Source organism: Cibotium barometz, chromosome 19, assembly GCF_041138505.1.
Source record: "Cibotium barometz isolate CiBa-2024 chromosome 19, ASM4113850v1, whole genome shotgun sequence".
In the NCBI taxonomy this organism is placed as follows: Eukaryota; Viridiplantae; Streptophyta; class Polypodiopsida; order Cyatheales; family Cibotiaceae; genus Cibotium; species Cibotium barometz.
Genome location: NC_141064.1, coordinates 35102467 through 35108121, shown reverse-complemented (window position 1 = coordinate 35108121; position 5655 = coordinate 35102467).

The window sequence follows — 5655 nt, the reverse complement described above, 5'->3', positions numbered from 1 at the left end:
TTTGGATTAGTGGTGTTCAAGTTATGGTTAATCCAAACTTTTGACCACGTGTCCCAAACTTGTGGGAAATTTCCATATTCCCCAATATGGTGTTCTGATTTCGGTTAGGAAAAAAGCGTTGATTTCCTCAGATGATTAGATCAACGGCTGTGCTTGATTTCAATTAAGAAAAAGCATTGATTTCTTCAAATTAAGTCACTGATAGTTTTCCTTCTATCCTGTTTATTCAGGTGAAGGATAGTTTAGTCTCTTGACCCCGTTAAAAAAAATCAAAAAGGTGGAATCGTACCCGTTTTTCGGGCAAGGAAAATTTTCCCGGTTTCAGTTTCGGAATGACCACCAGATAAGTCTCGTGTCCGGACATTCGAGGGCGAAGCCCCAAGTGGGAAACCCTGGCCCGCACAAGAGGAAGCTACTTCCGCTGGCAACCGCGAATCCGGTGCGTGCAGGGGGCAGAGGGGTCTCACAGCTGGTATCAGAGCGCTGTTGTAAACTTACGAAACAGTAGCAAAAATTGTCTAAAATTTTTAAGTAAATCTGGGAAATAATGTTTTCACTTGTTAAGATTATGTTTGAAATGAACTTCATAAATTGAACTGGATTTTTAGATGGATACCCCAAATCTATCTAGCATTCCTGGACTCTCCAGAGTCAAGACATGATCACCTTTGCCTTCGAAAATCTCATCAACTCCGCTACAACCCGAGAAAGCAGAGTGAGACTCGCTCGTCACTTTGAGGATCTATACTTTCTCGATCCAATAGATGATTAGATCAACGGCTGTGCCTGATTTCGGTTAGGAAAAAGCGTTGATTTCTTCAAATTAAGTTAGTGATAGTTTTCCTTCTATCTGGTTTAATCAAGTGAAGGATAGTTTAATCTCTTGAGCCCATTAGAAAATTCGTTAAAGAAAATCAAAAAGGTGGAATCGTCCCCGTTTTTTGGGCAAAGGAAATTTTCCCAGTCTCGGTTTCGGAATGACTACTAGATTAGTCTCGTGTCCGGACATTCGAGGGCAAGGCCCCAAGTGGGAAACCCTACCCCGCGCAAGAGGAAGCTACTTCTGCTATGCTAGCAACCGGGAATCCGCCGGTGCGCGCAGGGGACAGAGGGGTCTTACAGCTGGTATCAGAGCGCTATTATAAACTTACAAAACAGCAGCAGAAATTGCCTACAATTTTAAAGTAAATCTGGAAAATAATGTTTTCACTTGTTAAAGGAACGCAAAAGTGGCGAGCCACGAGAGGAACCTAGTTCCTAAATTGCCCTTCCCCAACCTAATAAGAAGGGATATTTTTCCATCTAAAGATATCTAAAAATTGAATTACCTCTCTCTAGAATATTTTCTCTCTCTAGGCTAAAACAGGTAGAAACAAGATCTTTTATTATTCTGAAGAGGGATTGATTATTACAGGGGGAGAAATTGGACATCTTGAGGGCTGGGGAGGAATCTTACAAGTGGTTCCATCTCCTCTGCAATGTTGATGAACTCTTGTTCCCCAATGAGATGTGAGGAACCACCTTCTTGCACTAGCACTGCCATCATAATTTCTTTTGCCATACACATTTTTACCTTTCTTGCCCTAGAATTGCGATCTACTCCTAACACCTTGGACACCATTTGCTTTGTCCTATCAATTAGTGCCTTTGATGTGCCTGCTCGTACATTGTGTTTATGGAATCTGATGTGTGTCATTAATCGACTGATCATCTCGTGAGAGGGTATCACATTATAGATGTAGCAATTGCATGTAGTGATGCACATTGTTATCATTAAGTAGTAATGGCAAAGAAGCTTTCTAGATGCATTGTTGCACTCCTCTCCAGTGTGGTCGGTGCCTTTAGCATGCTTCCAGTAAAATGTGATATGTTTGATACCCTGTGGTTCTTTAAGCGTGGGCAAACCTCATTCACAAACTTCAAACTACCTAGGCAATGGCTTCTCCAACACACTCTAGGGAAGGCAATGTTGGAGGTTTGTGACTTTGACCACCAGTGGGGGATCATACTTATGCTCCATGGAGTCCATTCCTACGTGTGTTCCCATGGTTGGTGGGAATCAATGCAATATCACCATTATATTGCCTAGAAATCTCCACACAACCTTGATAACCTCTTTCAAATTCAACAAAATCTTTGTTTGTGTTTCCCTTCTTCATGCTCCAAAGGTATTCCAAGATGCTCTTACCAACTCTTCTTTGCAATAGCGGAGATGAGGTTGAGTATTATTGTTATCTTGTAAGGAGCTGCATAAATCTATCACATTAGATTGAGTTGGGTGGGCTATCTAAGATGGCTATAGCCCAACTTAGCTCCTCTCTCTCTCTCCCTCCCTAACTCCCGATCTCCCACCCTCTTCCCTCTCTGTCCCTCTCCCACCCTCTTCCCCATCTCACTCTTTGTCCCTTATCCACCCTCCTCTCTCCTTCCCTCTATCTCTCTCCCAACCTCTTGACTCTCTCTCTTCCTATCTCTCTCTATCCTTCTCCCACCCTCTCTCCCTCCCTATGCATAACCTCTCCTCTCCTCTTCCCTCTGTCTCTCCCTCTCCCTATGCATATCTCTCCTTCCCTCTCCCTCTTTCTCCCTCTCTCTCCCTATGCATAATCTCTCCTTTCCTCTTCCCTTTATCTCTCTCTCTCCCTATGCATAATCTCTCCTCTCCTCTTCCCTTTGTCTCTCTCTCTCTCCCTATGCAAATTCTTTCCTTCCCTCTCTCCCTCTCTCCCCCTCTCCATCCCTATGTGTAATCTCTCCTCTCCTCTTCCCTCTCTCTCTCTCTCTCTCTCTCTCTCTCCCTATGCATAATCTCTCTTTCCCTCTCTCTGTATCTCTCTCTCTCTCCCTCCCTATGCATAATCTCTCCTCTCCTCTTCCTTCTATCTTTCCCTCTCACACCATCTTCCCCCTCCCACTCTTTCTTCCTCTATATCTCTCCCACCCTCCCTCTCAATCTCTCTCCTTCCCTCTCTCTCTCTCTCCCAACCTTGTCCCTTTCTCTTTCCTTCTCACTCTACTTCTCCCTCTCCCACCCTCTTCCCTCTCTCCTTCTCCCAACCCTCTTCCCTCTCACTCTACTTCTCCCTCTCCCACCATCTTCCCTCTCTCCCCTTCTCCCACTGTCTTCCCTCTCTCCTTCCTTGCCCTCTCCCTCAGTCTTCCTATGCATAATCTCCTCCCTCACCCTTCCTATGCATCATCTCTTTTTCCCTCTCTCCCACTATTTCTCCCTTTCCCACCCTCCCTTCCTCTCTCCTTCCCTCTATCTCTTTCCCTCTGAGATGGGCGAGGTTGAGACAGAGGAGCACTTCTTATGTAGATGCCCAGCGTACTATGAGATCTGGGGGAGGTTTCATTGTCTCTTTAGAGATGGCTTTGGCCCTATTTCCAAGGTCATTGACTATGAGGATCAGAGATGCCTAGCTCTATTTGTCAGAGAGGCTTTCACTTTTAGAGACAGGAGACTTAGACAGATGCAGGGCCACCAGACTCACAATGCGCGAGAGACCCAGGAGAGAGACCCAAGAGCCAGACAGCCCACTAGACCACACTGAGACTCATAGGGAGGATCCACAGATTCTGGACCCGACATGGCTGCAGCAGAGACCACTGTTGTACCCCCACGAGGATGCACATATTAGATGATTAAGCATAGACGCGTAGAGCACCTACATAGAGGCTACTACAGGAGACTGGTCTCATGACGCCACAGGACATTATGGGCATTTAGACAGAGACACCTCGGGGGGACCCTCCATTTTGTCGCTCTATGGATCGCGGGCTCTCAAGGGACCATATTATCCATTTGATCTAGGGAGGAGAGGTGGAGGGGCATGACTTCTTCTACTATTATGGTGCACCTGACGAGGGGGCCAAGCCCTCATGAGTACCTATATGGCATGACATGCTTCTCATGATGTACACTTATAGCATGCTGCATAGCTTTTTGATTTTCATTTCAGTTTCAGTTCTAGTTTCACACATTTCAGTTTCATTATGCTTTCTGATGAGGCTCCCGAGCGTATCAACTTATGTATTCATGTATGTTCAACATGTGTCTCATGAACCCGTTATGGTCCTTCGAAGACAATAATAAAATTTCATTTCATTTCTCTCCCACCCTCTTCCCTCTCTCTCTCTCTCATTCCTCTCTCTCTCTCCCCTCTCGCACCTCGATTTTTTAAAATAAAGAGATTCCCTCCCCCCCTTCATCAAGAGAGAGAGAGGAGCAAAGAGAGTGGGAGAGAGAGGGAAAGAGAGTCATGACATAATTATTTGAGAGAGAGAGGGCGGGAGAGAGCAAGAGGGAGTGAGAGAGAGAACAACATGACAACATTATATCCTTAGGATTGAGGTTACTACTTCAATATAATTGTTATTCACCATCATCTTTACTTCTATGGCAATCGCTTATCCTCTGGGGGTGAAGGCACAAAGTAAGCAAACGGCGTTTATTCCCTTCCACACAAGCAAGAGACGCTTAGGCGCATCATCAATAAAACTATGGGATCGCCATATGGTAATTAATCCCACCACTCTGGTATTCACTTAAGGTGGTAATTAATCCCACCACTTTGGTCTTCACTTGAGAAATATCATCATCACTACCAGGAAGTGGTAAGGATGTGAGAAATTTCCATGCTTGTGTACCATCTCCTACGATCTTTTGCTTGACCTCCACATTGGTGGCCTCCCTCTAGCGATACATGTAGTAACAACTTCAATGCTAATATTTGATGAGGCCATCACAAACAATACGAAGGAGGGTTGTGGGTGGTGTCCTCTACTAAGAAGGCTAAGATAAATGGTGATTAACAAATTGTATGAAGGTTATCTCTATATTTATAGTAGTGGGAGAGGTGTACAATACTTTTGTACTAAACAAAAAAATCACCTTTCTTATTTTTTAATGTCAATAATAAAGGCATATTCCGTATATTTATAGTAGTGGTGGTGGGCGAGGTGTAATCTACTTTTGTACCCAAAAAAAAACACCTTTCTTCTTTTTTTATGTCAAATATTGTGACAAAAGACAACATACCATAACTACATAAGGGTTCCTACACCTATGTGCTTTCATGGGCTACTCTATTCTTCAACTCCTCTTGAAGGGACTTTTCCTTCTCTTTAGAAATGTACCTGTAACTCCACCAAGTTTCGATAGCGCTTCCAATCTTTATATTCCAGACAAATAGGTCTGTGGAATCGATAGGCTCATCTATGCTAGCATCTTGCTCCAAAGATTACATGCTTTTGTCGTGATTGTCAGATGTTCTTTCGCATCTCCACTTGACTTCGTGCATGAATCTTTGTAAACCCTATCAAGGGTATCCTTGAGAGTATAGTTAAGGCCATTAGAAGAAGACATAATGAGATCGACAAAGATTAGTGATGATGGTGAGGGTTGTTAGGGTAGAGAATGATGGTGTGATAAAGAGTGAAGTGAAGAAGGATAAATTGGGAGAGAGAGAAATACAATAAGAGGGAGAGAGAGGCAATGAGATTTGGAAGTGAGGATTAGAGTAAGGGCTAGGGGTTATATTTATAAATACATCATGCTAAAAGAAAAAAGGGATTTTTCATGGATATTTCCTAAATTTAGAAAAGTAAATGCCTGGATAAGTGCTTTGTGTAAAAAATGTAATTGCATGATTA